This window comes from Atractosteus spatula (genome assembly GCF_055471065.1).
Source record: "Atractosteus spatula isolate fAtrSpa1 chromosome 10 unlocalized genomic scaffold, fAtrSpa1.hap1 SUPER_10_unloc_8, whole genome shotgun sequence".
In the NCBI taxonomy this organism is placed as follows: domain Eukaryota; kingdom Metazoa; phylum Chordata; class Actinopteri; order Semionotiformes; family Lepisosteidae; genus Atractosteus; species Atractosteus spatula.
In genome coordinates, this window is record NW_028296628.1 from 878,959 (window position 1) to 898,613 (window position 19,655).

Genomic DNA, 19,655 nt, shown 5'->3' on the forward strand with positions numbered 1-19,655 from the left:
GTTAAATATAACAATTTTCAAGCGAGTGGTGCATAAGCTTGTTATTTAGTGACTAAATTATTTCCACTGCATTCACAACAGTTCGAAATGTGTTCACTTGTTCTGCATAGCCTGCTACTGAGTTGTTTTCGGAACTGAAATCTATAAGAACATTATTTAAGATGCACCATGGCCCAGAATCGTTCATTGGGACTAGGATTAATATCAATTGAAAGTACTCCCAAATAAAAGATTAAACCTGAATATTAAAAGAGCAGGAAAGTATTAAAACAACACCATAACGTCTTGACTTCCAATCTTCTTCCTGGTTCAGGCCATGTACAGTAAAATGACAATCAGTGGAGTTATGCCGAGGTTGAAAGTTTAAGCCTCACCTGGAGCAGCCTGGTTTTCTGTCTTGACAAAAAAAGCGTTTTGTTCCACAACGGTGTGAAATGATCACGTCTTTACTCTACTTCTCTCTTGTAGCAAAGCAGCTCTTGCTAGGTGAGCATTTGCTCCGGTAAATTAGGTCACTTTTCATGTTAACTCACTTCTTCTAAACACAACATTTCCTGGTGCACGTTTTCTCTATGAAAAAATACATTGTCCCTTACATGATTGCTCGTTTTTTTTCATCAAAGAGTACAGAAAGAATAAAGAAAGGAAAAGTGTCGTAAATGAACTCTGCCGCCCGTGGGAGATGTCAAGCGCATTGGACATGAAAAGTGCCCGATAAAAGCCATTTCTGTACCTTTCTCTTAGTGTCGGGGCTCCTATTGAATGTAAAGGAGGCAACGTGCTCAGCCAGCCGACTCAGCGCTTACTGAACGCAGGTGTCTCAGAGCGGTGTGTCCAAGTGGAAGTAAAAGAGGCGAATGCTGCCGGCGTCGTGGCTTAGTTGGTTAAAGCGCCTGTCTAGTAAACAGGAGATCCTGGGTTCAAATCCCAGCGGTGCCTGTCATCCTGTCTTCGCGCACCGTTTATTGTTACAGACAATATTCTTCAGCATTATGTTTAAATGAAATGTTCATTTCGTTTTTGGCACGACTTGTTTTTCAAGAAATCCACACATTGCGAAAGATAAATTGCTCATCTTTCTTATCAGTGCAAAAGAATTACTGCCAGCAGGCAAGAAAATGACAACGATTTTTTTTTTTACTTTAGCCAAAAATCTGTGAATGTAGAAAAAATACGACGTGTGTCAGTTTCTATGGCACACTCAGTCAGGGTGTCCTTCAGTTAAACACAACGTTAGTAGATCAAACGCACCCAGAGACACACTTCGAATTAATCCGATCTAAACATTACCTTCTCTAAATGTGATTGAGTTTCTTTCCACGTCCTTAGCCATCTTGATGTTTGCAGAGATTTTCAACTTTTGACACGAGTCAAACTACAAGTAAATAGTTGAGTACCTAAGTCAATATCACCGGGAATGTGAATATAAATGTAAACATCAATATTTCTGCTGTCTCCTGAGAAACACAAGTATAGAGTCAAAACACAATAAATAATGCTAAAAAAACTGTTCAGTTAACACCCAGATGTGACAAAACACATTTAAGACTTGCATCCCCTTTAAATATGTATTTCCTTAATATCAGTTCTCTTCCCTCCCCAGGATACCTGCAAATTCACTATCGCACATTAAAGGCTGTGTGTAAGTCTTACATGTGTTCTGTCACATCTGGGTGTTAAATTAATAGATGTGTTGTGTTATTTAATATGATTTGACTTCACGCTTGTGTTTCTCGGGAGACAGCAGAAATATTGGGGATTTGCGGCTACAGAAAAAAATGTGAACTTTACAGGCAAAAGTAAGGTTACGTTAAAGAAACAAAAAAAAAACGTATTGTCACCCTTTTCAACGTGATTTTTCAAGACATTTGTTCGGAATAGTGTATCTTCTCGTGTCTGTGGCTGTTATCCTACAATAACGGTGGTGAAATAGCAGGAATGTGCGGAAAGAATCGGGATGGAACAGAAGACATATCTAGTTGATAGTAAGGTTGTGTAGGACCGCACACACTACGATGTCAGTGTTGAGTAGCGTGGTTTAAAAGCTTCTTCACGAACCGGGAAGGAGTAGAAACCTAAAGTCTTCTTATCCGTAATCAGACACGTTATCCATTGTGCCACTGGCGTTTGCATCGCATTCCCATACAGCACCACATTGAGTTCAGAGCAGCTAGTAATACTGTACATCGCCACGGTCAACATTTTCTCAATTAGATTCATGTGTTTTGTACGTGTGTCTAATTACTCCGTCTTTCATTATGTCTGGTTTAAAATAATGTATCTTTAAAACAGACAAAGGGTTTATGAGTCTCCCTGAAATTCACACACGAAGAATAAAAGATATCGCGTTTAAAAAGAATACAAAGATGCCGGCGATAGAAAACAGAGAGTCTTAAGTGCGCGCTATCACTGAACTAAACTCCCGATCGGTAACTTGTCGGCGGGTTTTTAATTGTGTTAGGAAGCGCAAACAGTCAACAGTGTACATTTTAAAGGTCTAAGCAAAACAATCAGACTTGAGGATTAATCAGAACAGGAGCCTCTACTTCTTTGTATACTGAGGTTTCGGGTGAACATCAAAGTGAAAGACAAATTCGAAATTTTCACTTTTTGATTAAGGAACAAGAAAACACCATCATTTGAACTGGATTCAAACCAGGGACATAAGAAACGCCTGCTGTTGTTGTCTACAGTCTTAAGAGCTAGCAACTGAGCTATCGAGAGGTCGGAAAGTAAATGTTTTGTCACACGCGTAGCCCAATGCAGTGTAGTGTTCCTCTTTATTTAAATCCCAGTTCGATATCAAAATACTCACTCCCATAGTCTCGTTTAGTAGAAGAAATGGACCAGGCTTCTACTCTATAAACGTCCATAGTTCTTATAAAACATTTGAAGGGACATCGGTGCAGGCAGAAATCGACTCTTTTTCTAGTGGGAACAGGATCACATAAAAACTTTCTTTTGAATTGAGAAGAGGATCATGGTGACACTCAAAACATACTTGCCTTTGCTTCTTTCGAGGACGAATGGATTATTGAACTGCAAACATCGGAACATCGGATCAAATCTCTCCACTACTGCAGTTGCTTCTTTGAGAGTTTCTTCAAATATTTCAACTGAAGGTCAAATTCAATCTTACGGATTTTGGTTTTCTTTTGATCGAAATTGTATTAAAATCCGAGCCTCTTTCACAGTTGTATAATACTTTCCCCTGCATCCTCAGATAAAAATTCTAAATACCACAAAGTTACAATATATGGAATAGCATTTATTTTTAAATGTATTTTAAAATTTGCATTTATTTAGAGCTACATTTAGTGCTAGGTAAAGATAACATTGCTAATATTGATGGAGTACAAATGGAAGATGGATTTATGAGCTAAAAGTGCTAAAACGCCTCTTGTAACAACTAAGGACTCGTAGCAAGATTTATTTTCAAATCCAATCTTTGCTATTGCATTGCGTATTATGTAAACACGACCAGTTCCGGTTTCTGGTGCGTGCATTTTTTTCAAACTGAAATTCACAAGAACATTTTTCAAGATGCGCCATGTCCCAAAACCGTTTATCAGGACTACTATTAATATCAGGTGAAAGCAGTACAAAACATAAATTTAGCCGAAATATTAAGAGACTATTGTCTGTCAGCTACTAAGCCATGTTCAGCCAACGCTAGAAATATTGCTGCTCTCCTAAAGTAGCAAAAGACCGCCAACCCAATTTAGAAACAGAACACAAAGGCTCAAACCGACGGGAGTGGGATTCGAGCCCACGCGTGCAGAGCCCAATAGATTAGCATTGCAAATTCGTGCCAAAACTATTGAGATACATCAGAATCGTACCTGTATTTCTTTGGATTTTAGGAAATTTATTTCAGCGTGTTTATTTTTTCTGCCTGTGATCTCGGAAAGAAAGACCCACTACCTGTTCACCGAAATATTCCGGGAGTTTGCTGTGGTTTAAGAGGAGTGTATGAAGGTAATAAAGGAGGGAGGACACGTGAATTGTATAGCTGCTGAACCCGGACACACACCGTCTCCAGCTACTGTTGGAGATTTACAGTTCAGAAAACTGCTGTCTCGAGCAGAAACTGATCTTCCTGCTTTAGTCAAGGTTATTGGAATCGGAGGTTACCGTGGGGTATAGCGCTTATATCTCTCTTCTCTGGCTAAACGGACAAGTTTAAGTTTACAACTGTAAAGTATAGAAATAGACAAAAAAAAAGCTAAAATACTTCAGTAAGGCCGAGCAGATAGGAAAGTTTAATAAAATGTTCTGTAAATCAATTTCCCTCGATTTCCGAACTCTCTGTTCGAGCTCTGATATAATCTCTCTGCTCCTGCCGCTGTCACTGGGAGAGTGACTAAATTCGGTAGGGCTACAGGTTGATTTCACAATGCCACATTTAATTAAATAAAGGATAAACCACAAGGAAAACAGATATGTTTTAATAAATCTTCTTCTGGCTTTATATTTCGGTCTTTCACATTGGAATACATACTTTGCAGTAAATCTTTACTCGATTACAGGCAGCCCGAACGTAAGGGAGAATCGAAGCCTATTTGACTTTCTGCTAATCACATTGAAGTGTTCACGAAGCATTTCCCTGCCCATCATGTGCCCGCAAACCGGTTTATCCGTTTTCCTCTTCCTGTCATTGTCAGCGAGCGCAACAAGAAGGGAAAATGCAGGACAGAGAAAAGGTATTATTTGTCAGGAGTGGGATTTGAACCCACGCCTCTATTCAGAGACTAGAACACCCAAGCAATGGAAAGACAGGAGCCCTTGAGTCTGGCGCCTTAGACCGCTCGGCCATCCTGACGAACTACGTTCAGATCTCTTAAAAGCACCAGTAGTTCACTAAACTGAGAAATGCTTTGCTGGATAAACGTAAAATTGCCTGTTGTAGCCTAAACGGACCGGGAAATTAAATATTCGGATCGATTCAGAGTGTGCTTTACAGCCTTCTTGTAATATTTTGATCTGCTAGGGCGCAGTCGTTTTTACAATCTGGATTATTTCAAAAAGACCGACATCAGTGTAATACAGCTTTCACGTTTGGGAACAGACCTTGTATTGTACATTTCTTATAGGTTTATTTTCCTGATTGCAACATACTGTGAAGCATAGAAGCCAGCTGCATAAATCTCTATTACACGTCATTTATGAAGGCGTTTCAAATAGCAGCCACTGCAGGATTAACGCTTTTGGAGCATGTATTATATTGTAAATAATCTTATTTAAATAAGCTTAAATTCGCATACTGTTTTTCAGACAGCGCAAACCAGTCTGACCTCCTACAACTTTCTGTGCCGCTGAGTAGATCTTAAAACAGCTGCAGCCAGAGTAGCCGTAATGGCAACCCACTGCTTTGAGATCGGCTTTTCTTATTCTGCAGAACCACCGGCATCGGAATATACTGATCCGCATAAGAAGCGCTTTCGGTTTCTGATCGTTTTTATTGAGCGCTGCTCTAACTTTACATTTGCTCGTACTAGTTTTTCCCATGAAAAAAGACATTTCCCTCATTACATGATTTCACTTTTTTATTTTCAACAAGTAGAAAGAAATAAAATATAATTCCATATAAGAGACACAGGTTGGATGGTTGGTGGTCTAAGGTGTTGCGTTTAGGTTGCAGCTTTTCCTGGAGACCTTTGTTTAAGTCCTACTTCTGACAAAGTAGAAACGAAAAAATCCCTAAGTAGAAAGCATCTCGCATTTCACGTGTTTAATGTTAATTGTCTCAGCGGTTGCCTCGGTGAATGATGGATCTTCTCTCTTGCAGGGTGACGGCAAACTTCTTCAGAGAGGGGATCTCCCACGCACGGCTTTTCTTCATCAAAAGCGGAGACAAAAGAAACAGACTTCAAACTGAAATTAATTACTTCTTGATCGTTTATGACCGTCTTTAAAAAGCTGAGAGAAGGCGAAAACGTCTTTCGAAATGAGGAAATGTCTGCTGACAGTAAACACAGCTCCTCTTTAGTACTGTGCTAAGTACCCGTTTGTTGCGCGGCAGAACGGGGTACGTTTCTGTGACAGGGCCCTGGTTTATTTTTTTTAAATAGTTGAATCATATTGAAATGTTAAACAACGGAGATAAAGTCGCTGTTGACCAGGATGGCCAAGTGGTTAAGGCGCTGGATTTAAGACTTAATGGACAAATGTCCATGTGGGTTCAAACCCCACTCCTGGTAGAGTCTTGTAAATATTTTGAAGTGAGAGGTAACTTTTAAGACTTACACTCTATTTAAATGTCATTTTACTTAATTTCAGTTCTCTTCACTCCCTGGGATAACTGAACTCACAATCGCATACTGAAGGCTTTATATGCATTATCTGTGATACAGCTTCTAATAAAGACGGAATGAAACTGTATTAATAATAAATGACATTGTTTTAAATAAACGTGTATTGATAAACTTCATAATTAATAAAAGTGGTGTGACAGGAAAGCAAATTAAATATTACAATGATATTCCAAGCAACTGATGCGTAAATTCATTATGTCGTGACAGTTTTATTCCCACTATAAAGGGTAATATTCTAATGTGATCCAGTGTTCCGCTTAGTCTGCTTCTGAATTTCTTCATTTCAATCAGTCCTCTATTTCAGTAACCTCTAGAGGGCTCAGGATTGAGTTCCTTGAAGTTAAGAACAGGTTAATTAAGGAGCTGCAGGCTGAGTTCGTTGTAGTCTTAAATTCAAGAATTCTTCGATTTTAAGAAAAAAGACAGGTATGTTTTGTGTCTCATGGTGATCCTCTTCTCGATCCAAATGAAAGGTTTAATATGATCCCTCTAGAAAAAAAATAAGTCAATTTCCGCCTGGAGTGATTGATGCCCCATCAAACATTGTGTAATATTCCTGGACGTTTATACAGTAGAATCCTGGTTCGTGTCTTAAATTCAAGGTAAACAAGACTAAGGAAACGAGTTGGAAACTTGATGTTAAACTGGGATTTAAATCACCCGGAACATGACACTACATTGGGCAGTATGTGTAAAGAAACAACTCCTGTCATCCCTTCGATAGCTCAGTTGATAAAGCGGAGGACTGTTGTGGAAACAGCGTTGAATCCTTAGGTCGCTGGTTTGACTCCGGCTCGTAGGAAGGTCCCTTTTGTGTACTTTAATCAAAGACAATAAATAATTTTCACTCAGACGTTGATCAGAAGCTCAATAAACGACGAAGCAGAGGCTCCTGTTCCGAATTCCCCTCACGTCTGATGGTCTTGTTCTAACCGAGATCAATCTAAAGTGGTACAAGGGATTTTAACAAATCTGTTCTTTGAATTCAGGGACTGCTCTGTCTGCTTTGTGCTGACCACATTTATATGTCTAAGGTATGTGTTTAATAGAAGTATATTCTACATCTTTTGCCCACTGGGCCAATTGCTGTTCACGAGCTCCTAGCCCCACTTGTTCCCAGTGGAACCAGCCTGAAGCAGCAGAACAGAGGTTTTGTTTCATTATATTGTCTGCTGTTGTAAAACAAGTCATCCCTTAGGGATAAAAACTCTCCCTCGAGTAACGCGTCTCCCGTATTTGCCCCATACGCCCAGGGCTCATCTCTCAGCTGAGTGATCAAAAGCTGAGCTCCAAGATTCTGAATTTCATGTTGGGGTACAACAGACCCTGCTGTGAGATTGGGCAGGGGAGAGCTGGTTGTGCTCCTGAACTAGTCCCTCCTCTCTTAGTTATTCCTGTATTTGCATCACAGTCTATAAACTCCATCAGTGCCCTATTGCTTTTCTTCCAGTTCCCATATTTTGTTATAAAAACAGCTCTGGTGAGTTAGGTATCTAACTCAAATTTCACAAACCTATCCAAAACGAGTTCTGGTACAATTCCTTTTTTACTTGAAGGTCTTTAGCTTAGTTGGCAAGACCTGGGTTCGAGCCTATACAGTGAGGCATGAACTAGGGCGGGAGCGACAAGGACAGAAACCCTAGAACCCGTTACAATAACAAAAGGACAGAAATATATGGGGATAATTTCGAAATCGCAAATATGAGATACCATAGCGCGGTTTTTTCTCACTCCCTGGCGGAAATGGGCTTCATTATTATGTGTATTCTTGATACATCACAAGGAGGTACTGTTCTCTTTATCGTAGCCCCGAACACCTCGTATGGAGTTTGCGTGAGTGAGGTCAGTAACGAGCTCGACCCAATCTACTGCTTTCATCCAAAACAGCCCTTTATTTGGCTTTAAACTCCACCTGTTACCCCTCACACTCAATGTTTCAGAAAAAGGTTTTAATTTAAGCTTTGCCCAGCAGAGTATTTGAGCAGAGAAAATGAATAGAAGCGCTATTCGCGCCAGTCTAGCACAGTAACCACTAACTCCAATAATAAAATAATAATAATAATAATAGCAGCGAAAAAATCCCGGCTCCTGCTTAAAAAAACAACTATTGAAATTGTACATCTCCAACACTGGCTGGAGACTTTGGGTACCCGGGCTCAGCGGTTATATAGGACAGGACTCGGCGAGTTGCAGGTGAAACTCATTGCTCTGCGCTCTCCATGCGGAATGTGCGTCTCCTCCCTCCAGACTCGTCACACCGCCTTCATACTCTACAGCGGGGGAAAAAAAACTCCCCTTTACTGTCTTCATACATCCCTCTTAAATCCCAGAAACACCGAAACTCCGGGGCGTTTCTGTGAGTCAGTACTGGGTTTTTCTGTTCGAGGTTACAAGCAGAAACAATAAAAGCGCTGAAAGCAGGAAGTTATTTCTGCTCTTAGGCATAAACGTGTAAAAATACATTTTCTGATTCCTAAAACCTAATAAAATCCATGTAAGTTTCCCTTTTGTTCCCAATGCACATAACTGAATATAAACCAGTCACTAGTTATGGCGCAGTTCTTACAACAAAGATACTTACATTACGAACTTTTTTTTCATACGAGCTCTTGCCGTTTTTAAATTGAATATTTTGTTTCAATTCGCTAAATCACACGAAACACCAGCAACACTCATCGTAAGCATCTGACCAATCACATTCCTGAATTTTAAAAGTATTAAGTATTTATTTTAAACTTTTTTTAATTTTATACACTTGTTTTACATATTCTTGCCATTTTTGGCATATTGTAAGTGGATTGTAACTTCAAAGTGATCATTCCTGAGCTTTATAACTGTGTATCATTTCTTTTAACCTTATTTTAATATTTTTTAATTATTTTTGCATTTTACAGAACGTTTTAAATATATTGTGAGCATTTAAGCATAATTTTAAAATAGGACTATCAATGCTCCTGACTTTTAAACCTGTATTTCTTCTGACATTAATCTCTCCACCTGCAGATGAGGAGGGAGGTATTTGATTTTAAATTTGTTGATTTGGGGGGGGAATGTACATGAATTTCCTTGTGTGTATCACCAGTGGGAAACTTGGCATTTTTGGATGAATTGCAATCTATACTGCAAGGCCTTAAGACTGATATAGTAATGACTGGAGATTTAAATAACACATTTGATACATCACACAGGAACAGCATAACATCTAAAATGGCAGAACCCTCTAAATCACTGAAAAAATTCAGGCACATTCATAATCTATAAGATGTTTGGTGGTTACTGTGTCCTGCTTCCCTTTCATATTTTTTAGTGTGCACGAATCTGTCCCTCTTCTTTTACTAGTTTTTAAGGAATATTCTGATATCTCTGATTACAAGATCAAGCCAGAAAAAAAATGATGACAATTAGTAGGAAGAATGATTCAGTACAATGTATTGAAAATGTATCAGGATGGTCAGGAGGCGCGCTGCGAGAATGTCCTGCCCTTGGGAGCCTTTCTGCTCCTGGGCCGTCCTTCCCTGGAATTCTTTAGAATAGTCTCGCACCCCTGGAATTCTCCTTAGAAATTCTCCTTCTGGGAGCTCTGTGTTGCCTGTTTTTACCTGGAGGAACTTCAGCTCATTCATTGGCTGAAAGTTCCATGGGCATCAGAATTCCACGTAGGTTACTCGGCCCTACCAGTCCCTGATTGGTTAATCAAGGTGAGATGTGAGTCACTTACTCCTGACACTTAGGAATGCAGTCCAGATGTCCATCTGGCACTCCCTAGACAGATAGGCGCCAATGGATGACCATTGATCATGATAGCCAGGCTTAGCTAAATGCATCCCCATTTGGGAGCTGTCCCTTATCAAAAGAAAACATCTTTAAATCAGCCTGCATGAATAGCTTCTCTGTGGCTGCACCACAGAGATGAAGAGAGAGATGGGGCCTTATTTGGGAAAGCACAGCAACACTTAATTCTGTCTTATTAACAAGCATTGCCGCTACAATTAGTAGGAAGAAAGATACAATGTATTGAAAATGTAATATGTTTTAAAGGATTAAAGGGAAAAGAAATACTTTATCTACGCAAACTAATTCAACTGAGCTCCTCTAAACAATATAGCCTGAAGAATTGCCAAAGCACAATGTATCAATTTGGGTGACACTGGGGGAAAAGGATCACAACATTGAGAACCACAAGGCTTATTTTCAACAGCAAACTTTGTGCTTGAAAATATTTGACAAAAAAAGGAATATTACACGCACGGAAACCAATATTTACCACTAGGGTAGAATGCAGCATAGAACAGTTGAGGTTGACTTGTTCACAGTGAACTGTCCTCCAGCGATAGTCAGCTGTAATCACCGACGCAGACATGATGTTAATACTCTGACAGCACCTTGGCTGATTTGGTTAAAGTGTTTTCCCCCTGGTTATAAAAACGTCTCAAAATTCTGACACTGAGGTGTGAGACACAATGTAACAGGCTCTCATAATCCCGAAGTACAATAAATTTTACTGTATTGTTTTTTAAATTTGATCCTGTGAACATTGCATGTCCCTCCTTCCTCATTACCAAAAAATCTCAATGTCACCAACAGTATGTACATTTGTTATTACAACACAAATGAGTTGTGACGTTGTGAACATGGCATGTTAAAGTATATAGAATATCTAGATCAGAACAGGCTAAATGCAATTCATAGTGATTTATCATTTTCTTATTTTCTAAATGAAAAAAAAAAAATTTTCAGTGATTATGACACTTCGGTATGATATAAAATATGCTTCAATGACAGAATAAATAATCATGGAAAAAATACCCACAGTGGTATTCATATTTGTGATTATAGGAATGTTAAATATCAGGTGAGTAGCTGTGTCAGCAAGCGTAGGCTGCAAAGGAACAAGTAAAGGACTATTCCTGCTGAAAAGAGAAGAAAAGAATCACAACGTTTCGGCTGTGGAGCCTTCTTCAGGTGTGAGAAAGACAGGGCAGTAAGCAAAGATAATTTTCTTTTTATCTTTGCTGACTACAGTTTATCTTTGATGACAACATCAAAGACATTAAGTAATTTTTACTGCTAACAGCTCCACATCAACTTCCTTTTATATCTAACCTCATCAGATCTCTCAACTCCCAACTCTTCCAGTTTCTCACTTCAGAGAAGGATAAAAAACTCAATCATCCTCTACAGAGAGAAACCATCAACACCCCTACCACCTCCACAAATCCTAACCTTGTTGTTACTATACCCTCTGACCTTTCCCTTTCAACCCTTTGCATCCTCAGCTGACATATTTTAAAATTACAATAGACTGTATAGTATTTATGTTTAAATTTAAGGTAAATATGTCAAAATATCAAAATCCAACTGCACAGTGCTATCGTAACAATGCTTGTCAAGTTCTCAAACAAACCTGCATTGTATTTTTAATATATTTCAGCAGAGGATTCAACTGGAGTATAAATGACGATTCGACGATCATTTTTCTTGGGTGAATATGGTTTTCTGGGGAGTTACGATGGTGGGCATTATTGGACATTTCCTGGTGATCCTGACACGTGTTAAACACTCGCATTTGTTGCAAATATTAAAATGGCTATGGTTTCGCTGAGAAATCCAATCGACCGAAGACAATATTTACATCGCCAAAGAAACTCGTCCCTGGGTGGAATCGAACCACCAACCTTTCGGTTAACAGCCGAACGCGCTAACCGATTGCGCCACAGAGACTGACATGTATGTTTTTCTCTCGAATCACAAATTCCCGGTTAAAAAAAAAAATCTCTAACCGTTTATTTTGCCAGCCGGTAATATTTCTTCTGCACTGATAACCAAGAATTGGATTTCATTTTCCGCAAGCTGTGTGAATTTCATCAAAAATAAGTTTTCCAGAAAGGAAATGAACACATGCATTTAACGAAAACAAGCCCTTTGTGAGTGCCCAAAATGGTACGTTCTGTACTACAAGAAAGGAAGAAAGACACGGCTGGGATTTGAATTTCGTTTTTTTTGTTTCATAAAGAGGCGCTTTAACCAACTAAGCTACGGTGACAGGACAACCATCACCTTTTACAGCCACTTGGACACACCGCTCTGAGACATCTGCGTTTAGTAAGCGCTGAACCTGCTCTCAGAGCAAATTGCCTCTTTTACATAGCAGCCCCGACACTGAGAAACGAAGAGAACTGGCTTTAATCTGGCATTTTTCATGTCCAATGCGTTTGACATCTCCCAAGGGCGACAGAGTTCTTTTGCGACACTATTTCTTCTTCTTTTTTCTTTCTGTACGCTTTGATAAAAACGAAAAATCGTGCAAGGGAAAAATGTACTTTTTTTCATAGAGAAAACGTGCACCAGGAAATGTGTTGAGAAGAAATGATTTAACATGATACGTGACCTAATTTATCGGAGCAATTGCTCACCCAGCAAGGTCTGGAGAGGTTGGAGAGTCTGGTGGATGTGATAATTATATGGTGTTGTGGAAGAAAACAGTCTTTCTCTGAATTCTCAATCAATCGGAATTTCAGTGCGAAACATAAAACCCTTGTCATATTTAAAGAGATTATATTTTAAAACTCATAAAAATCAGAAAACACATGTTTTTCACTTTGAAATTTTAGACGGAGCGGTGCATTACTAGTAGCGGCGCTGAGCACACTATGGGGGAATTCAGGTTATGTGAAATGTCAGCGGTTTAATAAATAACGCGTCTGATTTCGGATCATAAGATTGTAGGTTCGACTTCTACCTGGCTCGTGTAAATTATATTCAAGCTCCTCAGTAATAGATGTCTATTATGTAATGAACCGCACCTGAAAGCAAACGTTGGGTCTGTTTCCTTTGTTTTCCAGCATGAAATAGCAAATCGTTACAAAAAGCACCTGCAAATGTACAATAGCGTTTTTTTTTTCAAATTACATTTTCAGGCTTCAGACACTTTTTTAATAAAACAAAAGTGTCCGGAAACTCATTAACTTTCAGGTTTGATTGAACCTGAATTAAAAGAAGTTATCTGAAACTTCCGGGATTCCATTCTCTGATGCAGCTGTCTCTAAAGTTGGACGTGATGTTTAGCAGATGTGAACGGTGCCTTTTCTCTTGTGTTCAAGGCTATTCGCTGTGTGAGCTCCACACTGCGTGTCCTGTACTGCTCTATTTTGTTTAGATTATCTATGTGGTGTACAGATAGAACTCAACTGCATGGTCTGAATTCCGTGTTCAGGACCAGCAGAACCTGAAAAACCAATAGCTGACACGCAGCTTTCTGATCTGGAATCAGACGCGCTACCGTTGCGCCACGAGTTCACATCTCTCAGCCCCTTTGAATTCCCCAAAGGAGACAAAAAAAAATCCGTTAAGAGCGCCGCTCTTCCGAAGAGAGTCTCTTCTTCCCAGACCACATTTTATTCTTCCTGCGCAGCTCTTGTGCAGGTGTTGTTCTCAATTACAGATCCAGGAACACTGATTTTTTTTCCTATTTTTTTCAATTAAGTACCCCATGGTGCAACGGTAGCACGTCTGACTCTAAATCCCCAAGTTCATTTTCAAAGTATATCGGAGTCAACTGATACTGATCAGGTTCTGCTGCTACTGAACCCGCAGTCTTCACCTTAAAGTTCAATTCCCCAAGCCTTTTGACCTTATATGTCCATCCCTTCTCGTCAAAACTCGTATTTCCACAGGGTACCCTCCAGAAATCGCAGTATAGAATGAAAAAACTCCAGTAGATCTCGGCCGCTGTTGGTGATTTTCATTTAAAAATAAATGAATCTCTGGAAATTTTACGGAGTGTATCACTTTCACCGAGACCGAGAAGTGTTAGCTGTACATGAGTCTTTGTGGTTCGGTTGTTAACCAAAAGGGTGGTGGGTTGAGCCCTCCCAGGGACGCTATGAGCCTTTTAATGTACACACCCGTCTCACTTTAACTCAACGGCCGGTCTTGTACCGCAATCAAATACAGAGCCCGTAGGAGGCAGTAAGCCCGCGTATATAGCTCACTGTGTGTATAATGAAGAAGCAGAGGTTAGTTTCTCATCTGCGCGTAACAGAGCCTTACGCAACTCGTACTGTACGAACAGCTAGAGTTTGATCCCCGCACGGGCTATTAGTTGAAAGGCCATTGTAAATGACGTGTAAGAGATTTATAGATAGATACTTTATTGATCCCGTGAGGGAAATTAATAAAGCTTATCCAGCTGGCGTTTATGTTTCACACTAAATTGCGATCTTGAAACCAAAATAATTAGAAATATGGAACACAACCGTTGTTCCCCAAGAAGGAAAGCTGTTTAACACTGTCGTCACTCCTTTTTATTTAACCCAGATTGTGAAAACAACTCTGCCCTATCAAAGGAAAATGTTGCACAAAAGTTGGAAAGCACACTCTGAATCCATCTGTACTGTATACTTGATTTCCGCGATCCGTTCAAGGCTGCTTGGTGCTTCGCTAGCGAGTCATTTCAGGGAAGAAACTCAGTTTAGAGAACTACTGGTGCATTTTCACTCATTGAATTTGATCTTTGTACTCTCTTTTCATTCTCAGCTATAATATTTCAAAATTACAGTTCGGATTTGTTGGAAAACTTCACAGGCATTATTAAGTTAGAACTGTATAATTGTATTTTAATATCTTGGTATATTTACCTTCATTTTAATATGGATGTAACCATAAATGTTGTACTTTTGTCGTACTTTTTAAAACATTTTAACTGAGGACGCACGACGACTATTATACCATGTGATACATGCAAGACATCTGTAAACGAAGATGTAATTACAGTCAAATTGGCAATTAACAGAAAACCACAAGTTGTATAATATTATTTCTCTATGTCGATGATTAGTTGAAGGATTTGAAGAAACTATATATTATTCCTCGATATCGATGATCAGTTGAAGGATTTGGAGAAACAGCAGCGATAGCAGGTGATTTTGGTTTTGAACCCATCTTTACACCTCAATAATCCATTTGTCCTCGAAAAAAGAAAAGACAGGCATGTTTTGAGTCTCATAATGATCATATTCTCGATCCAAAGAAACGTATAAATTTGATTCCTTCCGTAGTATTTTGGATTTTCTTACAATGATTTCACGAAGTATTGCCAGGATCTACAGTATATTACCGCTCGGTAGCGATAACACTGCTGATATTGATTGAGTAGACATCGATGATGTATTGACAACTTTATCTGAAGCGAGAAGTCCTAGAACACTGTCTATGATGTGTTAGGATTCATACCAAGATATACTTTTTGTTTTCAACCCAAAATGCTGCTATTGCATTACACATTATATGAACATTACCAGTTTTGGTAGCTTCTCTGCGCGATTTTTCAAAACTGAAACTAATTACAAAATTACTTAAGATCAACCATGACAAAAACATATAAATCAGGACTAATATTAATATCAACTGATGTTACTACAGAAAAAAACTACAGTTAAAATTTAACTGAAATATTAATAAGACTATGCAAGCCTAAAAAGTAGAACAATTAAATTTATATAACTTTTTTTTGAGAAATGGGCTCACACACCGGAAGACACTAACGTTTCTCTTCGTTAGAATATGTGAATAACAGTTTAACTAAAAATGTTTGGAGTCCAGAGGGAGGACTCGCTCGCTGAATGATCTCTCAAGAAATCCCTGGTGAGATTCAACAGGTGTTTTCTTCAACAGCCACTAAAAGTCTGATGACCTTCTCTGGATTTTCTGAATATGACGTTAAATTAGTTCAAATCATTTGGTAGTTAACAGAACGAAATGCTTTGGAGGTACATTTAAAACAGCAGAGCAACACTGTAGCACTTCGTGTGTGACTGAAATTAATTGTGTAAACCTGGCTCTCTATGAACACGAGCAAAGAGTTCTCACTCACCAGAAGATTGCGATGTGAGCACAGTAATATAAGACACCTGGAAATGCCGGGGATTGAACCCGGGACCTCATACATGCGAAGCATGCGCTCTACCACTGAGCTACATCCCCTAGCCTACCGATGGTGGAACTGACGTAAAGATGTTCATATGTTTACTGAACACAATCCACCCTTCACGAAGAATGCCTGCAGTTTCCCACTTTCGCGTTTCTTCTACTACAAAGTAAATTAATGGGAATGAAGAAATAAGGAAGGGAAAATAATCGCATCGAAGCTTCCAGAGACTGGGCAAAATGAATAATTTATTTTTATATCCAGTCACATGGGCGACGGTGGTTGATTCTTCAACGGGGGGGGGGGGGGGGTGCGTTTTTCTACCTCCTTACTCGATTGTCTTTCAATTATGTTTTCCTTGAAACCTTTTTGCATCTTTTAAGTGCTTGCGATTAAATTACGCATAGAAAAACAGCAGTACAATTGATGTTCATGGACCGATGCACACAACTCCAGTGATAAAGCCCTGTCTGTAAATATTGTAGAAGAACGTTAAAGGGCGAAACAACGCTCCAACCACGTGAATGGTAACAAGAAGGATCGTGTTCTTATTTAATATGTGCTTTTGAATTGCCTTGTCAATACACGCAGGCTTTAGAGATGGACAAATAATTTACAGTGGTGTTTGTAAACAAAGATGGAACATGTTATTTCTATACCAGGAAGAAAGGAGCAGACTCTTAAACTTTAAGAGGCAGAAACAACACCTCATCACAGCTAACACTAATTAAAACGACATCACAACAGAAGAGTGAAGCCTTGAGTGAATCAAATCAGTTTTTGTTGGTCGTCTGTGTCTTCATAACTTTGTAGGTGAGAGAGAGGATTGCGAAAATGTGCAGGTGCTTCTCAGAAGTGCGTTGGTGGTATAGGTTCCTTCAAATAACTGAGCCAGTGCATCCCCCATTCTTTTTAAGATGATCTGTGATCCGGTAACACATCTCCTGAAACTAACATTCGAGGTAGGAAGCATGCTCTTAAACACCAAAACACTCAAAAAGGAAGAAGCAGGTCTCTGTACACAAGACGGTAGTGCGATATTAGAATTTCTGAGTTTTTGACGGATTCAGGCTCCTTCTCAGAGGTCCTTGCTCGCCAAATAACTTTGCATCTGAGGAAGAGCACCACGGAAAAAACCCAACTCAACAAGCGAGCGCGTTGGTTGCTCTTGCTCTTAATGCAAGGAGCTGTTTTTTTTTTCCTCGCAATAATCATTATTAACCAGAAACAGGTAGCAGCACAGGTAGGTTGCATTTGTGATTATGTCACTTCTCTCTGCTTCAGCAAGGTCAATAAAAGACTCTGAAAGTAGTAAAGCAAAACTGAACTCAAAATCATATTAGGAATTCTGAGCGATATCTCCATACAGGTAATCCAATAAGAACGTTGAAATATTTGAATATCATCTCTTTGTATATTGCGCTGCTTTTTACCCAGAGTAAAACTATTGGATTGAAGGAATGCTAAGCGCTGGGTTAAAATGTATAGTTGTTATTTGGAGAAATCTGTAAACTCGTGATCTTATATGTTTTAAAAGACAGCACAGGAAAAAACGACAGTGCTGATTATTTTCCAGAGACGGAGCACTGATGACCTATCCGAGCTGATTGATAAAGCCCACCCAGTGGATACTCTAGCAGAACGTCAAAGAACATTCACCTTTGTATCCAAAGAAACCACAGGAACAACATCAGGAAGCAAAATCAATTCCCCTTTTAAATCTTTCCTGTAAGTTATGCTATGTGAATTCATGAAGTTAATCCTCTGAAATCTTTTGACCATGAACAAAGTATTTCCGATGGAGCGCTATGTTCAAAGATTTAATAAGCTTTACCCCTGCCAATGATTTGGCGTGAAGAATTAAAAGTTTCACAGACAAAAGCAGCTCACCACCACAGCCAATATTAAATGTACTTGCCGGTACACTATCATGTGCACTGCCTCAAAAGTGATCTCGGCAGATGTTGTTCCCTACATAAAGCTGAACATGCCAAAGAGAATTTATGTTAAGAAAACAAAATATTTTTTCTGCCTTGATGTTAAGCCTGTATTTTAGAAAGTCTATCTCTAAACACCTCCCGCAGCCTAACAAAAGGTGCTTTTACTGATCGTATTGCAGGTCTTAAAACATTAACATTTTGCAGCCGTGGGATTCAAACCCACACCCCCAGAGAAACTGAAGCCTAAAATCCAGCAACTTAGACTGCTCGGCCACACTACCTTCCTCCACACCCATCTTCCTCACATTGCTGGCTTGGAAAATGCCGGGGGCTTCAGCTCTTGTCGTCGGATCTAATGATATCATGATATATGGAAGTGACTGCACCTTCATCTTCCGAGATACTTTCAATAGCACAAACGCTACTTTCACCGGCACAAACAGCAATAACGAAGGAGGTGGGATTCATCCTTTGTGCTGTTTGTAGGGGCGCAACTCTATGGTGATCTACTGACTTGAAAAGCAAAATTCAAAATCCTCTGCTACTACTATTGCTTTTTTCATAGTTTCTTCAAATCCTTCATTTGAACGTAGATTTTGAAGGATATTGATGATAATACCACATAAATTGTGGTTTTCTTGTGATCGCCAATTTTATTCAAATACCAGCCATTTTTACAGTTCCTTGAATGTTTCACAAGGTATAATACCCCCCCTCGCATCCTCAGCTAACATATTTTAAAATGACAATAGATTATACAGCATGTATGTTAACATTTATATTAAAATATATAAATAAAATAAAGTAAAGACACCAAATAACATACAGTGCTAACCCAATAATTCTTGTCAGGTTCTCCAACAAATCTGCATTGTTATTTTAACATGTTTCAGCTGAGGGTGCAACAGGAGTATAAATGAATTTTCTCGCCAGCCATTCAAAGACCAAATTCCATGAGTGAATATTATTTTCTCAGACGTTGCCGGCATTGGACTTTGCCGGTGGTATTGAATTATGTCCACAACTATTGTAGTAGTTCCTTCTTGAAGTTCGACACGTGCAAAGCACTCGTAATATCATAGGCGTTAAAGTTCGCTGAGTCTATTCGAGTCATGGTGTGTATCCCTGCCTATCATTGGGAGACGGGTAGCTTTTTTACACTCAGATTCCAATCTTCAATGCTTTGTGTGAGAGCTTACATAACTTTCATTTTCTCACATTTTCTGACGACTGTTCCAAAGGGGCACCCTGACAATTCTGAATACTTTTCAAAAATCTGCCTGCATATTTGATTATTGTCACTTCATTTAAAAAAAGTTCAATATTGATCATAACTAAAGAAAATAATGATCACGAACAAAAAAGGGATAAAGATGCGAGTCAATCTTGAATCTTAGCTCGGTGACACGGGCTTTTGTTCTGATATGGTTGTACAAGAAACAGGAGGAATCGCCAGTCTCCTATAGAACGTGAGAT

At 39.2% G+C, this 19,655-nt stretch overlaps 4 non-coding genes across 4 annotated transcripts; 1 reads left to right on the top strand and 3 right to left on the bottom strand.

Moving 5' to 3' along the window:
• The first annotated feature begins 865 nt into the window (after positions 1-865).
• trnat-agu (transfer RNA threonine (anticodon AGU)) lies at positions 866-939 on the top strand. The gene has a single exon. It is a non-coding gene; the product is annotated as a tRNA-Thr (tRNA).
• A 3,772-nt stretch (positions 940-4,711) lies between these two features.
• Positions 4,712-4,822, bottom strand: trnal-caa (transfer RNA leucine (anticodon CAA)). Its single transcript has 2 exons — positions 4,785-4,822; positions 4,712-4,757 (listed from the first exon to the last, which is right to left on the bottom strand). It is a non-coding gene; the product is annotated as a tRNA-Leu (tRNA).
• Positions 4,823-11,961: 7,139 nt separating this feature from the next.
• trnan-guu (transfer RNA asparagine (anticodon GUU)) lies at positions 11,962-12,035 on the bottom strand. The gene has a single exon. It is a non-coding gene; the product is annotated as a tRNA-Asn (tRNA).
• A 4,188-nt stretch (positions 12,036-16,223) lies between these two features.
• trnaa-cgc (transfer RNA alanine (anticodon CGC)) lies at positions 16,224-16,295 on the bottom strand. The gene has a single exon. It is a non-coding gene; the product is annotated as a tRNA-Ala (tRNA).
• Between the last annotated feature and the right edge of the window lie 3,360 nt (positions 16,296-19,655).